This window comes from Mus pahari, chromosome 4 (assembly GCF_900095145.1).
Source record: "Mus pahari chromosome 4, PAHARI_EIJ_v1.1, whole genome shotgun sequence".
Lineage (NCBI taxonomy): Eukaryota > Metazoa > Chordata > Mammalia > Rodentia > Muridae > Mus > Mus pahari.
Window position 1 is genome coordinate 86,308,455 of NC_034593.1, and position 27,524 is coordinate 86,335,978.

At 41.4% G+C, this 27,524-nt stretch overlaps 1 protein-coding gene across 4 annotated transcripts in view; it reads left to right on the forward strand.

The window, feature by feature from the left end:
• Positions 1–559: 559 nt before the first annotated feature.
• Positions 560–27,524, forward strand: part of Otud7b (OTU deubiquitinase 7B) — a 52,665-nt gene continuing 25,700 nt past the window's right edge. For 2 of the 4 annotated variants that reach the window (XM_021195951.2, XM_029537436.1), the window contains exons 1-2: positions 560–856; positions 4,978–5,035. The gene's annotated coding sequence lies outside the window, so the exon portion shown is untranslated. The remainder of the gene's footprint in view (positions 857–4,977; positions 5,036–27,524) is intronic. The other 2 variants (XM_029537435.1, XM_029537438.1) reach the window with 2 other exon arrangements.

Consider the following 27,524-nt stretch of genomic DNA (forward strand, 5'->3'; position numbering starts at 1 on the left):
TAAAAAACTTACTGACTGTAGCAGGGATGTTACTAGGGAGTATTGTTATGCAAGTGAATACAGAAAAGGGTACGTTCACGTCAAGAGTGAAGGAAGAGGGATGAGGGAATGCCTAGCTGGGTGGGGCTGGTTTGTAAGAAGCGATGTTCAATTCAGTCTGGTTGGTCCAGGATTGCGTGGAGTAACTAGAATTTCAACCTTCTCAAGTATTTTTATCCTTCTCACCTTTCGAAAGCTACTCCGCCGGTCTCCATTTCTTCCCTTAGGGCTGGCGCCAACTGATGTGAGACCCCAAAGTCTTAACAGTCCACGCCGAGCTCCCAGCTCCCGCTCAAAAGTGCCTCAGCCCGGGGGCTCGGGGACGCGAGCCAAGAACGCGCGGGGTCACGCGCCGGGCAAGCGCCAAACCGGCCACAGCCCCAAAGCGGTCCCGAGGGCGGGGCTGCTGCGGGGAGGGGCGGGGCGTGACGGGGCGGGGCCGGCCGCGCCGGGCGGGAGGAGGCCCGGGGGCGGCTAGGGTGTCACCGCCAACCCGCTCCGGCCGGAAACGGGCGCTTGTTTCCGGCCGGACGGCCGAAAGCCACCGATCCTGAACCAGCCGCTGGAGTCGGAGTGGCGACCCGGTGTGGAGCCGGCGGAAAGCCATTGGGAAGAGGCCAGCTCCGGTCAGTCCCGGCTTGGCTCCGGCTCCATCTCCTGTGGAGAGCAACAGCCGCGGTCGCAGTGTCCGCCTCCGCCTCCATCGTCGTCGGGGGAGGGGCCGCTCGGACCCCGGGGTCACTGCCGAGGAATGAGGCGAGGCGGCCGGGCCCCGCGCTCCGCCCCGGCCTAGAGCCTTGCCCTGAGAGTCGCGAGGGTAACGGAGACCCCAGCCCTGACACCCTCCCCATCTTCCCCCCGCTCCTCCCGCCTCTCCGGCGCCCCAAACTCTGCGTCGTCGAGCTCCACCGCCCCCTCTCTCTGACGAGACTTCACCTGAAGCCATCTCCCCTGAGCACCCGCTCTCTGCTTGGTCCCCACCTTCCGCCTTCACGCCAGTCTTTCACCTGCGTCCCGCGCTCCCAGCCCGGCCGGCGGTTCCTGTCCCTTCCCGAGCTGTGCTGGGCAGTTTGGATAGTCCCCTCTTGTCAGCTAGACTTTGGGAGAGGGATGGCGGAGTTTTAGGGTGGTCTAGATGCAGCCGCAGGCCCCCCTCTCCTGTAGGATAAAGTTCTTTTAAAGTCACTATAAAAGTAAAAGGAAAAGCCAAGTTTGTTCTTAACGATAGCCAAACTGAGGTGCGTCCAGGAATGGAGGAAGGGGGGTTAGGGAGGGAGGGAGGGAGGGAGAGAGAGAGAGAGAGAGAGAGAGAGAGAGAGAGAGAGAGAGAGAGAGACTGAGAGAGACTGACTGTGTGTGAGTGTAGGTGTAGAAATTCTAGGGCAGGCTTATGGACTTAAGAAAAAAAGAAAAGTTACTGTGCGCTGATGGAAACTTTAGAAGCTGATGATGAGTAAGCTGGGGGCTGCGTGATCTCACTCTTCTCATAATTACTAGGTTAACGGTGTGGCTCCTGTCGAGATGGAATGGGATTTGTTTACTGGGCCGGCGTATTTTTAGCCTGTCGGCTCACAAGGACCAGCCCTCAGAGTCTGTCTCTTTTCTCTGGTGATAGAGTGTCAGTCTAACATAGGTGTCTTTTCTGGGCACAAGGCACATGTAAAAATGGGGAAGTTGGGGGAAGTTGAGAGAAGCGGACTGGTGAGATTTGATCTAAGAGGTTATCCCCCCCATCCTCCCCCCCAAAAAAACCTTCCTAGGGATTTTTCATGACTGCAAAGCCAATCACTAACCCGACTTTGGCTTTTGCTTTATCTTTTCGTGAATACTACACAGGGTGTTTTATTTAGAAGCTGGTAATTTGTGGGTCTTTGGCTTTTCCTACAATATACTTAGGTCTTTTAGGATGCTGGATCCCTTTGTCTCTCAAAACCTGTCAGGTGGATAAGAAAAATAAGGAGAAGTGGTGGTAAGAAGACTCCAAAGGAGTAGCTGATTTCTATTTTTATTTTTTTCTATATTGCATATCTAAAAAGACACTTAGGATATGTGTTTCTTAGTCAATGGCATTCTGTTCCTGGGGATGGAGAAGTCTGCCAGGGAGAATCAGACTTGGAGTTAAATGTTGGCGGTATATAACTTACAAATGAACACATTCTAGGTAAACAATGAGGAATTAATTATGTTCTTTACCCTCATTGTTTTTCAAGCAGGTCTTTTACGTTTACTAACCTGCGGTGCTAGTCTATTGATATTTTGAAGGTTGAAGAGAATGTAAATTAAAAGAAATAGCTGTTCCTCCTGTACAGGGCAGAATGGCAGTCTGTTCGAACTTTACTAGTGAACAGGCGTCTTTAGAGCACCTTTGTAATCCAGGCTGGTTTCTGTGTACTTAGAGATTGCACATGAATACAAATATTAGCTCATGCTAGGCATAATTGAGAAGGTAAATATGCTGAAAACACATATTCCAAAACCAAAATAGATTTTTCTTTTTCGATTTTTTTTTTTTTTTTTGCTCTCATTTTGGATTATCAGCACCTTTCTGCCAATCATTACCCATTAACGTGAATAATTTAGAACTGAATAGATGTCTGTTTTGGACATCATATGTTTAAGTGGGAAGTAAAGATGGTAGGTAGTTTCCAAACTACTTCTAATTTGTGTGTGTATTTTTAGTGCTCTGATTTGTCTTACCCCTTTCATTTAGTACCAAGGACTTTCACTGTGGAGGAGAAAAGAAGTAGCACTTTGTCAAAGAAAAAAGGCTGGCGTGTTGTATAAGGCAGTATGACCAGCAGTGGGTTCTGATGGGTTGTGTAAGGCAAGGTGACCAACGGTTGATGCGGTGTTAGATGCGCTGGGGTGGACTCACTGATGTGGAAGTGCTCTTGAGGTAGTGATTGCTTTATCTCGCTTTTCTCCCCGCTCCTACCTATGAGTGGAAAAACATCTCAGTTGGAGTCTAAAATGGGATTTTAAAAAAATTACACGTATCTTCTTGAAGTCTTAACTGCTAATAGTTGCTTTAATCCATGTGAGTTGGCTGGTGCCAATCATAGTTATGACACATGGGTAATTTCTGTTATATCTAACTTCCTTTTGTTGAACTGTATATGTTACTCTACCAGGTATGGATTGAAAAGTTTGATTAAACCTAGGAATGAGTATAGAACAAGCAGTTCTTAGACGACTTCTTAGAAATTTGAGGTACATTATATGCAGCCAGGTGAGTTATTGTGGAATAGTTTAGTATCAAATGTAAATATCTACTTTGTTGTGGGGATATTATACTGCTTATTAAAGTTTCTGAGCTCCCAAATCCCTCAAGTATTCTAACAGTGCTGGCTGAGACTATCGGAGAGAGACAGAGACAGAGAGACTATATGCATGAGTATGTTTGTCTAAGGAAGTGCTCTTACCACAAACACTTAAACCCACGAAAGGGGGAAAAATTAATCTTGGCAAATGTGGCCTTAGAAATATATTTCCTAACCAGGTGTGGTGGCGCACGCCTTTAATCCCAGCACTCGGGAGGCAGAGGCAGGCGGATTTCTGAGTTCGAGGCCAGCCTGTTCTACAAAATGGGTTCCAGGACAGCCAGGGCTACACAGAGAAACCCTGTCTCGAAAACAACAACAACAAAAACAAACAAACAAACAAAAGAAATATATTTCCTATGGAAGGTAAAGACAGTGAAATAGCAGACTGGAATCTTAATGCCTGATAAATTCATACAATTAAAATTTTGTACAGGGCAGTTTTTTTTTCATGAATTTCTGAGTTCAGTTGACTTTTTAATAGATAATAGAAGAGAGAACTTAAAAAGAAAATTCTTGCTGAATAATGATTGAACACTCCCTTGGAGAAAGTACCCTCTAAGCTCCAGTATCCGGGGAGATAGAAAGATGCAAAAAAGATGTCTTTTCCCTTGGAGTAGGGAATGAGGGATAGGGAAGTAATACTTGGGGTATGGAGCAGGGCGGAGGATCATGGTGACATAAATGTAAGAAGCTTTAGTGTTTAGACTCTTTAAATGTAGAAAACTGTCTAAACAAAACCAAGTGTACTGTACTGTACTGGAGTGTGTATGGGCTGGAGACAACTTGAAGTAACACAGGGAATTAAGGTTAGACAGAAGGTTTCTGAATTAGTATGCCTTGGAAATGAACTTGGGAGGGTATGGATTGTCATGTAAAAGCACAGGCTGTGAAATTAGATACACTTCAGTTTTTCTCTTTTCAGTGTGGTGTGACCTTGCCCAGACACTTCTCTGTCATTACCTATGCGTATATACATTGAAGTCAGTGAAAAAATGGTCTCTGTGTTAGGAATAAAAGAAAAGATTTTCTGAGAGGCTGGGGGTGCTTGCTTAACATGCAGAAATCCCTGGATTCTGTTCCCAGCACTGAACAAATGGAGCGCGGTGATAGATATATGTAATCTCTGCACTTGGGAGATCGAGGCAGGAGATCAGAACTCATTGCCAGCCCGGGATATGTGAAATCCAGTCTCAAAAACCGCAAACAAAAGGATTTTCCAAATAAAGTATAGAATGTATAATGCGCAGTGATGGTATGTATGAATGACTAAGTTGTATGTGAGAGTGACTGGAGAGAATGTGGGTTGGTCAAGTCATGGGGAATAAGAGGGTGGAAGGGATTCAGAGGCCAGCCTGTTGGATGTGGATAGAAGGGTCAATAGAATCATTGTAGGTCCTTGAACAAAGGGTGGATTTAATGAGAAATATTGAGCCCTTTGGTCCAGGAACTCAGGGACAAGAGTCAGGCAGGACCCGGTACATTGTGACTCCTCTGCTTCTTTTCTGTACCATCCTGGCCCTAAGAGATAGTCTCAGTGGTAGACTTAAGATCCCATATAGAAGCCTTTGTATTTGCATACCTTGCTGTCTGAGCTCTGCTTGTCCCTGTTTCATAGTGCACCAGCCTGTGGAAAAATCGCAAGACTATGGCGGGGTTCTGCTCAAAAGCTTGTGGTAAGGATGATATATTTCAAGAGCCTTTAGTTCTGCTAATGTAGAGAGTACTGGCCTAAGAATTCAACACTTTATGCAGGAATTTATTGTTTTTAAAATGCATTATGTTTAAAGCCAGATTTACTACTTTGGGGTTATACTGATGTTAAATTTACGTTTCTAAGCCTATATTACCTGGTAGCTATGAAAAGACTATAGGAAGAATAAGATACAGTTATTTTGCCTTAAATATTTGGCTTTAGAAATCCACAAAATTAATAGCCCATTTTTGGGTAATTAAAACTAAACTATAATAAGTATCTTAATATATGCTAATCTAAAAATCTTTGAAGGTCGAATGTGGCCTCTCAGACTGTCTCCCTCATGCCTAAGAACACTTGGCAGATGATGTCTATATTCTAGCTAGAATGACTCTTCATTCACAGTATCTGGGGGTCTTACTGCATTATACTGCATTGGTAAAGAGTAAGTTAGCTAGGTAGCTTGCTTGCTTCTTTCTTTTTGTTTGTCTGTCTGTCTGTCTGTCTGAGACAAGGTTTCTCTGGACTCACTTTGTAGACCAGACTGAGCTTGAATTCAAAGAGATCCTCCTGCCTCTGCCTCTGGAGTGCTGGGACTAAAGGTGTGCACCACCAAGCCCTCATAAGGTCTTGGGTACTGAAAAATCTTCAGATATCCTGAAGGAAATTTTTTTTGATATGACTAATTAAAAGGAAGGGAGGGATGTTTACTGTTACATGTAAACAGTAAACAGAAGCATTCAACTGTTCGCTACTGACTTTGCCATTCTTATCCCTGCCAGCCCCCACCTTCCTGTAGTCATTACAAAACCCTATGATGTCATGAGCACCGATTATCACTTAGCTCCAGTCAGGTGCTTATATTTCTGAGTTGGAAACCAGAGGCAGAAAAGACTGGAATTATTCTCAGCTGTTTTGTTTAGTTATGTCTTATCCCTTAATTTCTTCTAAGAAATAGTTTTGGATGAGAGGAATTAATTAAACTTGTTGTTTTTACCTGCTGTGAGTTCAGTTCTATGCTAAGTGCTTGAAGGACCGGGGTGGGCTGGGGAGTGTGTGTGTGGAATGACAGTTTTGTGTCCTTTAAGATTGTGGGTTCAGTTGCAAGGAAGAAAAACAGAATGGCTATCTGCTGAACCTCGATTTACACGCCAGGCACATTTTTTAGTAGAAAGCTTACATTCTAATTTAATTTAATTTAATTGCACAGCCCAGGCCTTATACTATAGATACTTTAGGAGCAGAGTACTTTCGTAATTATGAAAGGTACCACAGAGGAATTACAGAATTTCAAGTGCCTTTAAAAAGCATTAGGAAAGCCAGATATAATGACACCTGCCTTTAATACCAAATCATAGCACATGAAAGGCTGAAGATCAAAGATTGTGGGTTTCAGATCTGCTTTAGCAGCATAGTATAACATCTTAAAAGGCAGATACCAATAATCAAAATAAACAAACAAACAAACAAACAAACAAAAAACCCCTAAGAAATCAACAGGACCAAACAAAACCCTGGAAACAGGACAGTAATCAAAATGTTCTAAAGACATTGACTAGGTTGAGCTGAGTAGTGGTGACATTTATGTTGTTTGGGCTAGTGTTTATGGGGGAAAGTCAGTCTTTAAACACTAAAGACTAATAAATGTGTGTTAAAAGGTGGAAAATAGGGTCTAGGGAACCCATGAAGGATTCTTATTAGAATGGTAATATGACAGTAAGATGCAAACCGGCTTGTTGTTTTAAAGGGAAAAGACATGACTCTCTGGAGTCTGTGATGTGGTGAGGCCTGAGAAGAGTCTTGAGGTAGAACACAGAGAAGAATGGAAATGAGATAGTGAGGGAAGCTGACACTAGTGAGGAACGGATAGGAGGATACAGTGATAAGCCAGGTAGGACCATGTCAGGCCTGCGCTGTAGGAGACATTGACTTAGACAGACAGTATGGAGATTTCCTTATTTTTAAATTTTTAAAAAATTTCATATGTATGTGGGAGTGCCTGCATGTTACGTATCTGTGCCATATGCATGCCTCTCCTGGCCAGGTTAGGGCACCAGATTCCCTAAAACTAATTACAGGTGGGTGTGAGTCATCTGATGTTGGTGCTGGGACTTGAACCTTGGTCCTCTGAAAGAGCAGCAAGTGCTCTCTTAAATGCTTACCCATATCTGCAGCCTCAGATTTCCTTATTTTTAAGGAAAACATATGAGTTCAGTTTGGGATATATTGGCTTAAAGTGGCACATGCCCACATGAAAGCTGTTTTGGTTGCCAGAGTTAGGAACCTAAAGTTGTATAGAAGTAGGGGAGATTATCAGCAAAGATGAAATAGCTGTAGTTGTGTGAGGACTGGGCTTTAGAGAAAGCAGCATGGTGAAGACTGGCAGTGAGCCTGAGTTAGCATTGCTCCCCTCTAGGCTATCCCAGTTGCTTCTTCTTTCTTCTTTCCTGTTTATTTGGTTGTTTTCTGTTCTGCCCCATCCAGTGTCTTTTGGATGTCTCCCATCTTATAAACTCTGTCCTAAGCACTAAAGAGTTGGAAACAGGTCAGAAAAATTCTCTACTCAGAAGAAGCATAAGAGTCTAATTCAGCAGTTTGTGGGTTGCAACCCCTTTAAGGGTTGTATATCTGATACCCTGAATCAGATATTTATATTATAATTCATAATAGTAGCAAAAATAAAATAATGAAGTTAGCAACAGAATAGTTTTGTATTTGGGCATCACCATAACACGAGGACCTCTATTAAGGGTCACAGCATTAAGAAGGTTGAGAACCACAGGTCTAGTTGAAAGATAGTAAATATGTAGATATAGTGAAGTGTGATAAATGTTGTAATAAAAGTTACGGGGTAGAAAGTGGAGGCCCACAGATCAGTTCTGCCTTGGGCATGCAATAAGACAGAGCCTCCCAGAGGAGAGGACGTGCCCATATAAGCATATAGCCTACAGGGGACTGAGGGTAGCGCACTCTAGGCTGAGAACAGAGCTGGAATTAAAAACAAACAAACGTGAAGGAATGAAGCAGACTGTTTCATGTGGTTTCTAAGATATTATGGGGGGCAAGGCTGGACCATGTGGAGCTTTTCTTCTGTCAGCCTGTCCGTCCATCCATCCATCCATGCATCCATTTGTTTATTGAAGTGGAATTTCGCTCTGTAATCCAGGCAGGCCTGGAATTTAACTACACAGGCTTGTTTTGAACTTAGAGCTCTTCTGCCAGGCTCCTAAGTGCTCCTAAGAACAGATATGAACCTCCATGCCTGACCTGTGTTTATTTTGTGGTGCTGAGAGAGACTTCAACATAGTGTTTCATGCATGCTAGGCATGTGCTCTACCATTGGAGAACTTTATCTCATAGTGCAGTAAATGATGAGGTAATAAAGGATTATAATCATATGGGGATAAGTTTCAAATCCAAGAAAGATTATCTCAGTGGTGTATAAAGTGTGCTCTAGGAGAACAACGCAAAGGACCTTGTAATCTCCTGTTTAACCAGAGCATATTGATTGGTGAAGTTTATGGAGGCAGAGAACTGGAGGAATTATGATGCTTTCTTATTAATTTTCAAATAGACTACCTGAGGATTTAATCAGAACCAGAGTAGTTTCGATAGCTCAGTGTATAATTGAATTTTCAATGACTGGTCTTTGGCAGGTGATGAATAGATGTGAGGTCACCACACTGTCCCCTCTCCTGCCCTATTTCAGGGTTTGTTTCCTTCTCCCATCTTGTGTTGTGCTAGACCACAGAATGGCTTATTACCTCCATTCCACTGTCCTTTTAAACCAAAGTGAACTGTGGTACTTCCTAAGCTTTGGATGACAAAATGTTGTATAGTAAGCACCACAAAGGAGGGGCTTTTGACCTGGGTCAGTTAGTACCCTAAGGGAGAGGAGCAGTGTGTTGGAGAATCATCAGCTGTAATAGGTAGATAACAAGGAAGTCAAGGTTTTACTGAGTGTGTAGATCTATTTTTCTTTCCCTTCAAGTTGTTTTCTATTAAACTTATTTTTAAGTTGGGCCAGTGAAACTTTTGTTATTAGGAATAGGCTATGGTTGAGTATGGTGGCCTCCTTCTGTAATTCCAGCACTTAGGGGCCTGATGCAGAAGGATGGTGAGTTTGAGGCTATCCTGTGCCACAGTAGTATAACCCTGTCATTGTCCTCCTGCCCCAGCCAGCTTGGTGGCTCACGCCTATAATCCCAGTACCTAGTAGGCTGAGGTAGAAGGACTTTGGGGTATTTGAACCCAGCCTGGGTAACATAGTATCAGGACTATCAGGATCACAGAATGAGACTCTGTCTCAGAAAACAACAATGACAAACAAAACCTCAACCAAACGGAAACAAACAGGCAGTGGTAAATCAGACACTGCACTCAGACTTGAACTCTTCATTTAAAAATTGTGGAAGTTTGTTTTAATATGAAAGTTGCATGTTTGTCATTCTTTGCTGGGGAAGCACAGGATAAGATAGAGAACATTTTTAATTTCCTGATTCCCATGGGGAAGTTAAGACATCAGGGAGTGTGACTGATGGATGGGTACCTTCTGATGGCCTTCCTCAGATCTTGACTAACTAGCCATTTCCTTCTGTTTCCTGAGCTGTCAATGTCTTCCCCACAGAAGGGCTTTGGTTTGGAAGCTGTCCACTTCAGCAGAGCTGCCAATTCTTGATTCTTTCTCAAGTGGGCAAGGGTACATTTTGTTTTTGTTTGTGAGCTCTGGGGGAGGGGAGAAAGGAGGTACAGAAGAGCTACTCACAGTCAGTCCTTGTCTGGAATCCTTTGTAGCTCGAAGTTTCCTTTGCTTTGTTTTGGGGGAGATGACTTGGCTCCACCGGCATTTGAGTTATTTGGGAAGGTGGTTCTCACCCTCCTAAGCTATCTGCTTTGGGATGGCAATAAAAACTTCATTCTTAGCCTGTATTGTCAACCACTACTCCACCCTGTTCTAGACACTTCTTGTGTACACTGTATGAAGTGTTTGAAGCTCTTCAGCCTAAAACAAGAGTCACATGTTCCCTTAAAACAGTGATTCTCAACCTGCAGGTCACAACCCTTTTTTGGGGTGTGTGTGGGGAAGCTGGGGATTGAATGAACCTTTCATAGGTGTAGCATATCAGATATTTATATCACAATTCATAACAGTAGCAAAGTTACAGTTATGAAGTAGCAATGAAAATAATTTTATGGTTGAGGGCCACCACAACATGAGGGACTATATTAAAGGGTCACAGCATTAAGAAGATTGAGAACCGGTTCCTTGAAAGGTTGGGGGAACTATCCCGCCTCTGAATGGTGTTACTGCATTTGTTAATGTCACTTATTTCTGTTTTTCCTCTTGTGGTTCTGGGTATCAACCCCAGGGCCACCTTTGCATGCTAGGCAAAGACTGTATTCTCCAGGCTGTGATTCTGCCAGTGTCCCAACTACCTAGCCTTCCTTTTCAATGTGTAGGCTTTTATTTTTTGTTTTTGTTTCTGTTTTTGTTTTGTTTTGTTTTTTGAGATAGGGTTTCTCTGTGTAACCCTGGCTGTCCTGGAACTTGCTCTGTAGACAGACTGGCCTTAAACTCACAGATATCCAACTGCCTCTGCCTTCTGAGTGCTGGGATTAAAGTTGTATGCCACCACCCGTAGGCCTTTCAATTTTATCTGATGAGCTATTTTAAACTTTTAGAAAATTTTAGGGAGAAAGCCCCAACAGGTAATTTGAGCTCACAACCCAAATTTTAAGAAAATTAATATTTTATCATACTTGCTTTAGTATGTCTTGTGGTCTTTAAAATATTTTACAAATACAGCTGTCAATCTTAAGCTTATTTCTTCCTTCCACTGCTAAGGCATCCCGAAGGTCTTTTCACAGAAGTCTTTCTTCTGTCCTCCAGTAGGATCTGATTGGCTGCCCCACTGCTGAGTTGTACTATTCGTTGATATTTGTCATGTGGTGTTTGCATAGTCTCATACTTTGACTTATTTGTGCATTGGTATACCTCTTCTAAGCACTGTAAGTGCCTTAAAAACAGAAATAGTCTCTTTTATTTTTGTTTTTCTTGTGGGTCTTACCACAGTAATTAACACTAGGTAGGCATTTAATAATCATTAGTCAGCCGGGCGGTGGTGGCGCACGCCTTTAATCCCAGCACTCGGGAGGCAGAGGCAGGCGGATCTCTGAGTTCGAGGCCAGCCTGGTCTACAAAGTGAGTTCCAGGACAGCCAGGGCTATACAGAGAAACCCTGTCTCGAAAAACCAAAAAACGTAAAATTTAAAAAAAAAAAAAAAAAAGTAATCATTAGTCATGATTAGTGATCAAATGGTCATATTAACAAATAAAATAAGTGTCCATTGTGTTACTGAATTCTTAATTTTAAATTTTGAGATGGCCCTATAAAAATAAGGCTTACGAAAAAACATTTTGCAATAAAAACTATATTGAGATATCAATTAAGTACACTCAGGACTAATTTCCTGCAGGGAATGAAAGCATACATTCCTTGGAATTTGAAGCAGGAGTCGATAGGTGATATCATCCAAGTTGGGAAACTCCTGGGAATTGATCCTGGTGCCCTTTGATTCTCCTGTGCTCCTGTGGCCAGACACACTTGCTGGCTATCAGATTCTGCTTTAGTCACCAAGGTCTTGACATCCTCACTAGAGATGGCCATTAAAACCCCCCCAACCCCCAACACACACAGTCTCAGTCTCTCATACACACACACAACAAGAAAATAATACAAAACCCCAGCCACTCTGATAACTGCCAACGACCAAGAAATATTGTCTGCTAAAGAAGTACACTCGATATACACATTCTTATATACGTATGTACGTACGTACGTGTGTGTGTGTGTGTGTGTGTCCCACCTCCAGCTTCTCATTTCCCTTCCTTCCTTCCTTCCTTCCTTCCTTCCTTCCTTCCTTCCTTCCTTCCTTCCTTCCTTCCTTCCTTTTAAGATAGAGCATTATTATGTAGTTCACACTGGCCTGGCCTAGAATTCTCAATCCTTCTGTGTAAGCCTGTCTACTGTGGGGATTGCCAGATTACAACACATGATTTTTTTTTTATTTTTTATTTTTTTTTATTTATTTATTTTTTTTTTGTCTTTCAAGACATGTGTTCCCTGTGTAACCCTAGCTGTCCTGTAGACCAGGGTGATCTTGAATTTGGAGATCCCACTACCTCTGCCTCAGTGGTAGGATTAAAGGCTTGTGCCATCACTGCCTGTTTCTCCGACACCCCCCCCCCGCCCAGGGGAGCAGGATGTTTCAAAAGCTACAGACAATTGTTTTAAAATCTTCAAAAGCATATTCTGCAGTATAGAGTCCTAATACAACATTGTTTGAGCTTCAGTGAATTGCCCTATCCCCAAGTAAGGGTTAAATATTAAGGTAAACTGAAATTGTTAATATGTAGACTAAAAACAGTTAAATATTGGTAATTTTATATACTTAAACTTATATGTTTAACATAAGGTTTAATTTCCTCTTGGGGTTCTGAAACATAATATCATGAAGTTTTTGAAGTAGATAAAACCCAATTCAATAATCCCAGCACCTGGGAGGTAGAGGCAGGTGGATTTCTGAGTTCGAGGCCAGCCTGGTCTACAAAGTGAGTTCCAGGTCAGCCAGGGCTATACAGAGAAACCCTGTCTCAAAAAACCAAAAAAGAAGAAGAAGAAAAAAATTCAATCGTATCTCTGAAATGTACTTCTGAATTTTATTCCAACTACTTGTCTTTACAGTTATTGTTAGGTGGAAATTTGCTGGAGTTTCTGTTCTGGATCACATGCATGAGGTATTGAGAAGGTTGTAAGGGATTGTGTGGGGCTAGAGCAGCTTCAATTAACACCTTCAGAACCAAATGTTAAAAATTGGAGCTGGGGAAAGAGCTCAATTGTTTTAAACTTCAAACTTAAAGGAACTTGCTTAGCTCTGGCCAAGAAACCTTTGATGAAAACTTTTGCTGTGACTGTGTATATGTAATTGATTGTGTTAGATCTGATAAGTTTACATGTCCTATAAATAACTTCCCCTGGCCCACACTCCCTGTTTTGGCTATCTCCATGTCCCCTTTCTTGTCTCCATAAGATAGATGTAGAATTGGAGAAAATTGCCTTTGGCCTTTGACTTCATTTAGGGACTTGGGGAAGGAAGAGGGAAGGAGCTCTAGCCCCAGACTATTCTATTACTCTGTGGTTCCCAGAATATTCTTAGGTTGGGGAGGAAAATGCTGAAGTCAGGGAAAGAGCAAAGAAGCGGGTATTGCAGATAGGACTGAGGACAGGAGCGTCTTTCTGGAACTCTTCAAAACCTGGTATAGGAGCGGTTCTGTGTAAGCTCCAGGCTACGTACTGACAGTTCATTGGGTAACATCATATGTGAAATATAACTGAAAATGGAATTTTGTGTTCTGCAGGAGTAGTTGCATTCTGTTTTTAAGTCAAGGCTATTTTAAATGAGTTACTCCTTTTGTGCCTTTTGAATCATTAGCAACTAACACCAAAGAAAAAGGGGCTTCTTCCTTGAGGCTATAGTGTTAGTTGAACTTGATGTTATGTGGAGCTAGTCTACTTGGAAGAACTGAGGTACAAACATTGGAAAAGTGTGATGCTGACAACTGAACATTTTAGGCAACACATTTTTGTTTGTTGATAAAGCCCTTTGTGAGAATTTGCTTCTGTTTCCTTAGAACGAGGAGTAGCTCACTTGTCTGTTAAGCCCTTCATTCCTTTTGACTTCCCATTCCTTACTAGGGGACAAATCTGATGTCCCTAATACTTGGTTGCTGTTGTTTACTGACCAGAGCTACTCTTCTCATGATACTGAAAATGCCCTATCCTAGCTTCTTTTGATCCCCATATAAATTCTTCCTTGTTTGGCATAAAGAAGTCTCTCATTCCAACAGTCTAAAATTACTTCTCTTTCACATCATCATATACTTACTTATTCATCATGAAAATTAAGATTGTGTAAATTTCTGTTGGTATTTTTTGCTGAGTGGTGAAGATACATTCCTGTCTCCTGAGCATTTTCTGTATACTATGCTCTGGATAGATGCACCGAAGTGACCGTAAGAAGGTAAAACCCAATAAATAAGTAATAAGAGTAGGAGGCTAGGTCCTGTGGGAACTCTCATTCTGGGTTAAATAAGACTTGGTTACACACACTCGAAATGTGAGAAACAAATATAGAATATGTAGAGCATTTTAGAACTAAAAATTTTATATGTTACAGTCATTTTCCAGTTGAGGAAAACAGGAACCAGAAAATTTGAATTACTTGTTCAAGGCAGGAGTAAACAACAAACACTATTTGTATATTTGCTTTCTGAAAAGTTAGGCCTCTGGTATAAATTATACACACCAAGAAATTAGTAATTAGGGCTTGGGAGATAGCGCACTTCAAGTGCTTGTCTGTCACTAGTGTGAGGCCCTGAGTTTGGTCCCTAGAAGCCATATAGAAAAGCTGCTGTGGTGGTGGTGGTCATGCTTTAACCCCTGAGCTGGGGAAGGGATACAGGCAGAGCCATCCCTGGGTCTTACTGGCCATGGCCAGCCCGACTAGCATGCAAGTGAGTTCCAGGGCAGGAAGAACCTTGCCTCAAATAAAATAACAAGGAGACAAATAATAAAGTAAAATGATATCTAATGTAGTCCTGTGGCCTCCACATACACAAGCATGTGTGTACCCACACTTGCATCTGTACCTGCAACACACAGTGTGCACATGGACAAAGAAGTTAATAATTGGTTGTGAGTACTAACTATTTGCAGGAGAGATGAGGTTTTCAGTTAGTACTGAAGTGAGAGTAGTTTGTTTGCGTCCAGTAAGCACTGAGCTCAGCCTGGAACTCTCCTGACTTTCCTTCGGTGTTCTCTTTTACCGGATCATATTGCTTAGGAGGAGGTAGGTGGTGGTTAAAAATGGGGAGATCAGATGCCTGGGAAATGTAATGGGAAGTTAAAGACCACATTATGATGATGTCTAACCACAAGCTGTTTCAGTTCTAGATAGGTCTTCTGTGCACTTAAACACTAACTGGATACTTACAGCTGTCATGCTCAGAGTGCATTATAACAAGTAATTAGTGCTGTCTTCTTTTGAGAGAACGTTCTTTGTATTCAAAGGGAACGATCCCTTTGGATTTTGAATTTAAGTGCATATTTTCTCTGAATCTCAGTTTAAAGATGAAATAGTTTTTTTCCCTTGCAAGTGGGATGGCTGCTGTAGGTAATGTGGTTTTGGAATAGAGGTAGGTCTTAAACTCAATTCTTTCTGGTGTAATTGTCAACCGCTAAGAACAACTTACATGTATGTTCTTACCTAAAGAGGGAAGTGAGTACAGGGAAGCAAGTGACTGTTTATACTAACAGGTTAGCGGCTTGTAGCTGGTGTTAAAGTGAGTAAGCAGACAGCAGACACATTAAGATAGTGCTCTTCCTCGCCTCTCATGTATTCCTTTTGGCCAGGGTTTTATCTAAGGTTGACGGATGCTCAAGATTCAGAATAACATTTTATGAATCACCATTTTATATATTTCTACTGTAAGGGCCTGGCACTGTGTGTTTGCTGGGTTTTCTGACCGGGTCACCTTCCCTTCCAACACCTAGCTTGTAGAACCTCTATCCCATTTTGTTCTTTGCCAAGGTCTCTTATAACCTCTGACCTGGCTGGAAAATAAAAGGAAGACTGTGTTACTGTTTGATAGTAGCTCCTACGCTGACTTAAACCTGGTGCCTTATAGCTCATTTAGTACCCTAAGGTAGATAATTTTAGTTAGTTAGGGTTTTTTTTTTTTTTTTTTTTTTGGTTTTTCGAGACAGGGTTTCTCTTTGTAGTCCTGGATGTCCTGGAACTCTGTAGACCAGGCTGGCCTCGAACTCAGAAATCTGCCTGCCCCTGCCTCCCAAGTGCTGGGATTAAAGGCATGCGCCACCACTGCCCGGCTTAAGATATATTCTTATATACAGATGAATTAATTCAAAATAGTCACTGCTATTGTTGAGGTACTGTTAAAGGTGCTAAGAATACTAAAGTATAAGGTTCTTGCCAGTGTTATAAAGAAGCTAAAGTACTTACCCAAGGTTACAAGCAGAAGAGTGATAGAGCTGGGATTTAGATGCAGCTTTGATGGATTCCAGAGGTAATGTGTGCATTAGGCTGTCATTTATATACATCGTACAATCTTTAAATATGTAAGTCAAGCCATAAAAATAGGTGGAACAAATTTCTTTGTTCTAAAAGAACTATGTCTTTGTGCTGACAAGCCCACCTGCCTCATGTTGCCTTTTCTCTCCCCCTCACCACTCATTCATGCCTGGGAGTGAACTGGACAGTAGCCTGCTTTAGACTGTGTTTTGACTGGAGTGAACTGGACAGCCTGCTTTAGACTCTGTTTTGAAGACTGGGAAGATTTTGTTTCCTTGGCTTCCTGAAAGTTTCTCTCCTCATGTTCTTTCTTGTCGCTCAGGAGTGAGTAATGCGCTTGTGACAGTGCCATGTAGTCTCCATGGGATGTTTGTCTTTCCCTAGCTTTCCCTGGTGACTATGTGAACAGCAATTCTTTGCTTACACTTACCTTCCTCAGTTTATTCAATTAGAAAATATTTTCTGTATCACAAGTCTAGGAAAGAGTTTTGAGAATGGGAAGAACAAAAAATGGGGTGTCCTCTGCCTGGCCAAGATCAGTTTTATCTGTATTCTAAGTTGATTCCTTACCTTACGTTATTCAAGAAAGTACTGATTTAATTTATTTATTTTGATCTTTTGAGATATGTTTTTTCCTGTGTAATTGTACTGCCTGGCTGTCCTAGAACTCACTGTAGACCAGGCAGGATGGCCTCAAACTCACAGAGATCTGCCTCCTATACCTCCTGAATGCTGGATTAAAGGTTTGAGCCACTCCAAGCAGCTTGAGAGTACTCATTTTAAATTATAGCCATTGTTACCATGTATCTGAGATAAACAATATTCAACAGTTTCAAAAGAAGCACAAGGATTTCTTTTAGAAATTACTAGAAAGCATTATAATGAATCTGGATTTCCTTTGTGTTCTAGAGTTTAGGTAGGATCAAAGCTTGTATTAGAACTATTTGATATTGAGAATGCAGTGTTTCCTAGTGGCTGTTGTGTGCATAGCTCCTGCTCCTTTCCATGTCCGAGACCAAAATCCAGTTGGAACGGTTTGCTTAGGTTGCTCTTGGCATAGCCACCAGCTATAGCTGCCTGAATAACTGGTGACTTCTAAGAGGAAGGGACACTGGGGTAGTAGGGCACACAGCTGTCTAGTCTGTCCTACAAGGGTCTTAACTTGTTCAAAAGCATCTTGAACCTTTGCATCCCAGTCCCATGTAACGTTCATGACACTGCACTGTCATGTAGTTCTACTTGGGATATTTTTTCTTTTCTTTAGCTCTTATCAAGTTATACAGAGGACAGTCAGCTTAGGTAAGATGGGGCATGAAAATCTGCCCATATCCCAAGATTGCCCAGAATGCCTGTAGCTTCAATACCTTTTAAGCACAGGCTGTTGGAGGATTTTGGATTTTGTCAATATCATTGTCAAGTATTATATGCATCTTATCAGACTGTAATACCATAAGAATTTTACAGCCGTGTTTGGCCCTTGCACATAGTGCAGACTGATGTCTCATCATCTTTCCTTTAGAGGCACTGTGTGTGTCTCTGGTGGCTTTCCACATCTGCAAATACTCAAGAGGTTAGCATCATGTCATCTGTATAACAAAACCTTTTCCAGAAGATGGGCAGGGCAAGGCAACATCCTGGACCACCATCTCATAACAAATAGTGCGTTACAAATATGACCTTGGTGAAGCACTCTGAATGTCCATTGTCACCTCTTCTGAGCAAATGTCGTCCCAGAGGTCAACAAATAAAGATAATAAAGTCAAACATCCGCAGGGTCTAATACAGCATGAAATGTTGCTTCCTCTATAGATCAAGGATGGGTACAAAGCGTGAATGGGGGGTGCTAACTTAATTAGCTCCCTGAATGCTCATTCTTTCTGAGCTGTTACATTTCCATATCCTGGAGCTCTTCTACCTAGCCTCCCTACATTTCTCCATACCTGTTGTACCCTGTGGGCCTGAACTAATCTGCTATGACCTACTTACTACCCAGGGCCAAAGTGGAACATGGTCTCGCTCTCCTTTGGTGTACCTGCTGGCTCCCAGGTTCAGACAGGCTGTCTTGACACTGTAGCCTTCCCTCCCTGATCATGCCTGGCTGTTGGGAGTGTTCCTGGCTAGTCAACCATCTCCACCTCTAGCATAGTCTTTTGCTGGAGGAAAACATACTCTCCTTTGTTTAGGGGGATAATTATCCATCATTTTGACCTTTGCTCTTTTATCACAGATGTCTTCTGTGAACTGCTCCTCAGGCTTTACAGTCTTCCAGAAGTTCCTTAGCACACAGTTTGGCTTATATGAATTTTTCCTTAGGAATCTACTTCAACATAAATCTTGTCACATTTGCCTTTGAGTTACCCAGATGCACACCAAATGCAGTCACATGCCACTGTATCCACACTACTTTATGTTAAATCTTTTGAAAAGTACTGTGAAAGTGCCACGTATCACCAGCACTTTGGAGAACTGGTATGAACCCTGAATCAGAATCAGAACCCCTGGGTCCAGCTGCCATGCCATTTGGGTACTATTTAGGTATGACAAGTGCCTCTGAGTATATGTATCAGCTATCAGAAAACACAGAATAAAAACCTTAAGTATTTAACTAAAAATATTTGAGGGATAGACTCATATATATAGCTTAGGTTGGCCTCAGACATTTCCTCTTTGTTAAGTATTTCTTCATTAGAAAATTATATCCTGGGGCTGATGAAATGGGTTACTGAGTAAAGGTGTTTGCCACCGTTGAGGCTGATCTGAATTTGGTACTTCAGCTATACATGATTCTCACAAGTTGTGGAACATGCACCCCCCTGCCCAATAAATAAAAATTACTACAAAAAAGGTGTACTAAGCATTTAACTATAGGTAATGCTTTTGAAGAAAGGATGGAATTACAAAGTTTTGTAGTGTCAAGTTTTTTTATTTTATTTTATTTTATTTTATTTTGGTTTTTCTTCTTTTTGGTTTTTCGAGACAGGGTTTCTCTGTGTAGCCCTGGCTGTCCTGGAACTCACTCTGTAGACCAGGCTGGCCTTGAACTCAGAAATCCGCCTGCCTCTGCCTCCCAAGTGCTGGGATTAAAGGCGTGCGCCACCACACCCGGCCCTTTTTTTTTGGTTTTTCGAGACAGGGTTTCTCTGTGTAGCCCTGGCTGTCCTGGAACTCACTTTGTAGACCAGGCTGGCCTCGAACTCAGAAATCCGCCTGCCTCTGCCTCCAGAGTGCTGGGATTAAAGGCGTGCGCCACCACTCCCGGCTCAAGTTTTTTTTTTTTTTAAGATTTATTTTATATTTGTACAGAGGGCATCTGATCCCATTACAGATGACTATGCCCCACCATGTGGTTGCTGGGAATTGAACTCAGGACCTCTAGAAGAGCAGTTGGTGCTTTTAACCACTAAGCCATTTCTCCAGCCCTAGTTTCAAGTTCTTATAGGGGATCTGAGTCTAACACTTTCAGACTGGATCAATTTGGTCTATTAAGTGTATAATTTAAGGAGAAATTTGTGATTTTTGTTTTGCTTGAGTTAGTCGTAAATTATTGACCCTTTGGTAGAATTGAGAGTACTTGCTTTTGAATTCTAGGTAAAACTGAGTTTGATTTTTGAGATACTTTTCTATATTTCCATTTATGTCTTTTCTATTTTTACAGCCAGTAGTTACTACTATCAACACTACTACTACTAAAAATAATAATGGTTACAACTCATTCTTAGGTTTGATTTCTTGGGTTAGTTTTAAGGAAAGACACAGAGGCCAATGAGATATTAACTTGTATACTAATTGATGCGTTTGTAGTTTTTATGGGAGAGGAAAAGGCAAAGATCTTTCTTTTGAAAACTTGGTCTGATGCGATATTCTTGTAAAGGGTTGCCTAGGCTACTTCTGTCTATTCCATGTGCACCAAGAGTTCAACAGTTTTCTTATTTGCATCACATTTGTACACATGATCTAGAGTTTCTAAAACACGTTTAACAAGAGACAGTGTCAATGGGCATGTGGAGTTTGTGTCTGAACAGATGTGATTTTCTCATAAATCTTTGGAGAACTGGTATGAACCCTGAATCAGAATCAGAACCCCTGGGTCCAGCTGCCATGCCATTTGGGTACTATTTAGGTATGACAAGTGCCTCTGAGTATATGTATCAGCTATCAGAAAACACAGAATAAAAACCTTAAGTATTTAACTAAAAATATTTGAGGGATAGACTCATATATATAGCTTAGGTTGGCCTAGAACTCACTAGGTAGCTGAGCCTGGTGTTGAACTTGGGAGTTTTCCCACATCAGTCCTTTGGATATTGAGATTACAGGTGTGTACTATTATAATTTAAAACTTGTTTTTATGGTCTGTCAAAGTGTTTCACAAATAAAACTACAAAGTTATTTAGAGGACTCATAGCTATATGCATATAAATTATATTTGATCATATGTACCCTTATGGTATCAATGGGGAAGATCAGAAAATGGGTAAATATTTGAAACCAATAAATAATTTAAAGTCTGTTTTAAGTATGGGTACTTAAAACATTAAGTAAGAATGCCAACATCAAGGATCTCCACTGAAATGTAGTCTTGCCCTCTATGCTCCTGCTGTCCGTAAAGACTCCAGGTCTGTCACTCCTCTGGGTAAAGTGGTTGCTCTTGTATAGATTCCTGTGCTAGTAACACTAATGGGTTCACACTCAGTGCAGGGAGTTCTATGGCTCCTCCTCTTTGTTTGTATTCCCAACCATGAAATCAGTGTCCACAAGATGATAGACTAGATTAGCAAATTTGAATAAATTACTAATAATCAAGTTGGAGGTAGGGTGGACGTGTCTAAAAGACCAGCTAATAACAATGGCAAGTAGTTTACATAGAGCCTAAAGGAGGCTTAGAGATGGTAGGAAAAGATAGATGCAGAACTAAAAAGAAGAAAATGATGAAAATCTTTGAGCCGAAGTATCTAATTTGTTGTTTTGCTTATTTGAAATAGGATCTCAATATGTAGCCTTGGCTAATCTGGTACTCTCTGTGTAATTTAGGGTGACATTGAGCTCAAAATATTACTCCTGACTCAGCCTTCTGAGTGCTAAGATTACAAATATATACCACTGTGCCTGTCTCTGAAGTATCTACTTTTATAAAAGGAAAACTTCTTTGTCTAATGAAAGCTAAAAATTATTAGCAATATGTGAAAGGAAATTAATTTACCAAAAGAAATTTATGAAATAGATTGGTTTTGTATGGATAACTAACACAGATAGTACAATAGTTTGATTTTTCCTTCTTTCTGACTTTTCCAGTCACTAGATATTAAATAATTGACAACTAAATGACCAATAATTAGGAACTGAATAGCTGGTAGAGGGCTGGTCGTTAGTTACTAAAGGTTAGCAAGTTGACCTTTGAGAGAGAGTGTGTTTTACAATTAGTGTAGGCTGTTGATTTGTAATTGTTTTGTTAGTAGTGGTATGTGTATATGAAATTAAGCAATTTTTAAAGGGCTCAAGTAAAACTTTAGTTTTTGTAGGATATCTTAAAAGTTGACTTTATTGAAAACCCAATCTTGGCTGCGTGTGGTGGCACATGCCTTTAATCCCAGAACTCAGGAGGCAGAGGCAGGCAGATCTCTCTGAGGCCAGCCTGGCCTGCAGAGTGAGTTCTAGGACAGCCAGGGCTACACAGAGAAACCCTAACTCAGAAGACAAAGACAAAGTTAACAAAAACCTAAGAAAACCCAATCTTGGGCCATTCTCAGCCCTAACTAAAAGGAAAAAGAAAAAACTATGTAAAGTATACATTAATCTAAAACAAACAAAAAATGTTGCTTTAGGCATAGTAGTATAGGCCTATAATCCCAGCTACTTGGGAGGCTGAGACAGGAGGATTGCAAGGTCGGTGCCTATTTGGGTTACAGATGAGTTCGAGGTTAGCTCGAGGTTAGTTTGAGCGACATAGTGAGACTTGTCTTTAAAAAACAAACAAACAACAAACCCCCAAACAAAAATGAGCAAGGCTGGAAATGTGTCTTACTTGGTAAAGTGCTCTAGCGTGCATGAAGACCTGAGTTGAATTCCCAGCCCTGCACAAAACTGGTATGGTGGTAAATCTCTATCCCCAATACTTGTAACAGAAAAAGTAAGACTACTAGTTCAAGGTCATTGGCAATAGAGAATTCAAGGCCAGCCTGTGCTACATACAACCTTTTCTCAAAACACAAAATACACCCCCACCCCACACATACACAAAGCAAACAAAAAACATGAGACAACAAGAAAAGACTTGTAGGACTGGAGGAGTTGATTTGAGAGGAGCGAACTCTGAAAGAAATGATAGGTAGCTATGTTGGGTTCTGGTGGAGTCAAGAGTATTGTGACAAGGATTTGGGCACAAAGTAGGCAGTTTACATTTCTCAAGGATGTATACCAGGTATTACTCTAAAGATTGTAAATATTTATAATCTAAACAAAAGTTAATGTGTATTTTCCATCTTATATGTGAAGAAAATATGGCACAAAAAATAATTGTATTTCCAGGATTACACGATTCTAAAATGTTAGAGCCAGATTTGTAACAAGAAGTGTTTGAACCCAAAGTCAATTCTTTGAGTGTGGGGTTGAGAGGGTCAGAGCAGTGAGGGTGGACTCATGTATGAGTGAATAGATTGACTGTGTTCTTCCATTCTCTCCAGGTGAAGTGTGCTGTTATAGTAGGCACTGGTCTCTCTTGTGGGTGGGCTGACTTGTAAATAGTATGGTTAGTTACTTAGAACTATGTGATGTTGAAGGAATCCCCAAGTCTCTGAGCTTGTCATTATGTGTAATGTGAGATTAATGATACAAACCTCTTAGAGTTGTTTGAAAATTTAAGTGAAATAATTTCTAAAGCTTTAGTCTTTGACTTTGTTTCTGTTAAATGTTACATGGGTCACACACTTGCGAGTGTAAGTTGGCCATATCCTCTTTCTTTCTGAAAGGTTACATTTTTGTATGTTGGAAGGACCTGTATTAACCAAAGACAGCCTACCAAAACAATCATTCATCTCTCCCTCCCACCTTAGGAGGAATTGTGTGCCCCTGCCCTCCTCTCTGTGTCTGGATTCCTTGGAGTTGACATCATAAACATGGAGGAGTCTCTGACCTTTGAAAGTTCTTGAATCTTAAATATGTCTTTTTCAGTGAGGTTTGAGAGGAGTTGGAGAGGATGCAGAGGCTGCTCTAGTCAGTGGTGGGGCCAGAGAGAGCAGGGTGAGGACATGGAGACTTGGGAGGTGGTGTAAGAGTGTCGGGTCAGGGGTTTCTCAAGCATTTTAGCAGAGATCTATTACCTTCCACCAGTATTTGTTTTCAGGTTCTTTCCTCTGTTACTAAGTTGTTGGGGACTTACTATGTACAGATGGACTTTAATGCAGTATTAGTCTGAGTTAAAACAGTTATTAGGGAGGAGATGCTATACCAAATAAAGTCTTTAGCAAATGTCTTTGAGATAAGCCATTGTCAATTTGCCTATGTGTAATACTGGTGTGTGTGTGTTGTGTTTGTCTGTCTGTAGTTGGGTACTATACAAATCACAAATATATTGCAGTTTATTGGAATGAAAATTGTGTACCTGGTAGTGAATGGGACACAGGAGAGTTTTTGCCCTCATGTTGCTGCTGTTTGGTGGAGACACAAACAAAATAAACAAAATCGTGTGCTATGGGGAAATGGTGATAGATGTGGAGGGCAGAGTTTTATTGTGAATACCAAGGGGAAAGTGGAGTCCAGAGAACACTTTGCAAATGAGGTGGCACTCAGGTGGGTCTTTAAGAAGAGCAAAGAGCCCAACAGTCCTTTAGGCAGGGAATAGTCTACACAGCGACTGAGATCTGAAGTATACTCGATGGAGCTAATGGGAGGGAGAGCCCAGTCACGAAAGCTTCTGTGTGATATTCAGAATGTAGATGTTAAACTTTGCTCATTGGAGCCTTTGAGAAATTTTGAGCAATGGGATATATTGTCATATTTATATTAAATAATTCTCTATAGTAGGTATTGATAGATATTGATCAGTGTTTGTGAAAAGAAACATTGGGTCTCAGTTTTCAAAAGAGATATAAAAGCTTGTTAAAAGCATTGGATGGACTTAAGAGACTGTAAAGGTAAGTCTGAAATGCTGTGAGTGTAAGACAGGAGAGGAAAGCGTAGCCTGCCTGCCCGGCTGCCGCTCCAGTGCCTGCCTGCAGTAGTGCTCCACTTGGCTAGATTAGAAAACACAGTGAGAGCCAGCAAGAGTGGAGGACAGAGATGAGGGAAGAATTTGTTTTTAATGTGTCCAAGTTGAAGTGTCTGGGTCTTCTGGTCAAGGCAGAAAGAATTTGATACTCTGTATATCTTTAAAATCATGAGCATTTGGGTGGCCAAGATTGAGAATGAAGTTTCTCAAGGAGATGCTACAGAGTAAGAAATGGAGGGTTTCTAGCCAGATCTGTGTGCTTAACCTTAGTGCAGGAGCAGGCAGAGTCCCCAAGGTGACCTAGGAGAGCTGAGGAGGAGGAGGAGGAGGAGGAAGATGATTTAAATGATCAGTCATTGGTTTCCCTTTCAGTTCTGCAAGAAGGGACGAGACGAGAGTCTATCCAGATTTCCTAGTCTCTGCTGTCACTCTAATCTAGTCCCTCGTATCTTCTTGGCATTAATTTCCTAAGTCTGCTGTGCTGTTTCAGGTTCTCACCAGAATCAGTATACTTGTAACAGCACCAACAGCAAAGGTCTTTAAAACCTTATCATTCTGGTATGTTAATAATTCATTTCTGATTCTTTTCCACCCGTGCTCACAATTGGAAAACCTCAAACTTTACCAGGGTCTACTAGGTCCTATCTGTGTTTTCTACAGCTCTCACCTCTCACAAACTGCTTCATCGGCTTGGAGCCATTTTAATCCCAGGCTGTCTCTCCAGTTGCTCACTGTCCAGTTCTTAGTTAAGTACCACGTCCCTGTGGCGGCTTCTCCTGCCCTACAGGAGATAACATTCTTGTCTCCAGTATTTATTATTATGAGATTTTATAACTTTTTCCTTTTTACTGTAGATATTTTATAAGCATGGAGATTGTGTCTGGTTCACTGGTTATGTTTAATCTTGAGCATAGTGCCCAATGTTCTGTTTGCAGTTGATGGACTTTTTATTGTCCCAAGCATGGTGTGGTTAAGGGAGTAGATGTTGTAGAGACTTAGAGAGTAGCTGTAGAATGGAGAAGAGCTAGAAACTGGGTGTGGTGGTTGCACATTTAATCCTAGTACCCAGGAGGCAAGGGTAAGAAGATCACTACAGGTGGGGGCCAGCCTGGGTTACAGAGGAAGCTCTAGGCCATTGAAGGCTGTGTAGTGGCACTGTCTTTAAAAAAGAAAAAAGAAAATGTAGAGTAAAATGCTAGCATTTTAGACTGCCAATGGAAATGGTTTCAGGAAATGGCAGGGTCTACATCTGAATGATCTCAATAGAGATGAAAGGTTTTAGATAGTATGAAACTCTAAGGTAGATGGATTACAGATGAGCATTAAAATTTCTCAGGAAAATGGTAGGACTTGACTGTGTTCCTTAACACTGAGTGTGACTGCGCCCGTTCTGTGTCATGCCTTTATCCCTTTGGAAACGGTGGAGGCCGGTAGGAAGATACGCATTCAGACTTTCTACATTCAGACAAGCTATTCTCCTGGCTTTCTGTTTTCATTGTTGAGCAAATATGATAGTATGTGGCAGTTGGTGGGAGGTGCATAGCTGTTGAGTTGTCATTGAAAGAGCTTAAGGAATAATAGCTTGTTCCCTTTAGTTCTTGGTTTCTGTCTTCAGGAGAGCCTGGAAGTGGAAGCAGAGGCAAGAGGCAGAATTGAATTTTGAGCGAGATAGTCTGTTTATGCAGCATGTGGAGTTTATAATTATGATCAGCACCAACATTTATAAATGAATATAGGTACAAGTAAATACAGATCTAGGCAAAGAGTTTATAAAACCGCCTGGCTCACGATAATGATGTTGGGCTGCAACAAGTAATTTTGTAAAGAAATGATTTAATTTCCATTGAAAAGTCCATCATTCTCAGGAGTCAATTTTGTTGTTCAGTAGAACTGAATAAGCACCATTATGTGAACATTATTAGGGGGAGGAGTGTAGTGATAGGTTTGGCTTTTATTTAGAAAAAACAACTTATTACAGTTGGATCTGAAAGCAATGAACTCCCTGTTGGAGCTTGTATTCACTTGGGAACTGGACGATCTGCTAGAGATGTAATAGAAGAGTTCTTTGGTGGGGTCAGACATGGGACTGAGTAATTGGTGACAGCCCTTCCACTAGGAAAACTGGATGCTTTTGACTGAATCCGTCTATAAACCACACAGTCAACAGATATTTGAGTGCTGCTTCCCTTTTATTTGAAAAGCTGAAGGTTGTATTTGTTTTTTTGTTTGGGGTTTTCCTTCCTGTGTGTCGAGACAGAGCTAGCCGAGTCTTCGTAGTTGGCTTCAGTATCCTCACTTGGAATTTGAGAAGCATCAGCCATGTGTTGTGATGTTGTAACAAGATCTGCTGTCCTTACCTGTTGGGCGAAGGTCACAGTCCATACCATGTATTGGAGAATCCAATACAAGAATGAGCTGCCAAGAAGTTTGCTTTAGTGCTTCACATTTTTGCTGAAGAGCCAGTCTTTCCAGATAGGAGTTATTTGTTTGTTTTAGATGTTTGGCATTGAGTGGCCTACCTTCTGTTTCCATGTAAGATCCCGGATGCCACGACACTGATGGTTTTTGTTTGCTTCTTCCTCAGGAGCCTCTCTCTCTCTCTGGCTGGAAATTGTTTGCATGCCTGTGGCTCAGTCAAGCCTCCTTCGATCCACTGAGCACTGTGTGTGCCGTTGCATCTTTCTCACGTCCTTTCAGAAAGTTGTTATAGTAGCTTACAGTGGCTTGACTGTCTGTCTGTCTGTTTATTTGAGGCATGGTCTCATAGTTCTAGCTGCCCTCGAACTCATTACATAGATCAAGCTGGCCTTGAACTCACAGGGAATTGCCTGCCTGCCTCTGCTTTCAGAATTCTGGTATTAAAGACCTGAGCCACCACACACGCTTACCTTATTTTATTTTTTTAAGAGTAAAGATTTAAGTTCATTTTGGAGTTAGTCTCTTAATTTTGGACTATTTATGTTTGTTACTTGGGCAGTGCCCATGTCCTGTGGCAAAGTGGTGAATACAATGGACTTTGGAGAGAATTCTCTCTTGCATTAGGAGATGAAAAACCTTTCCCTTCACCTGTGAATTCTGAAAGCATTTAATCTTTTTTTTTTTTTTTTTTTTTTTT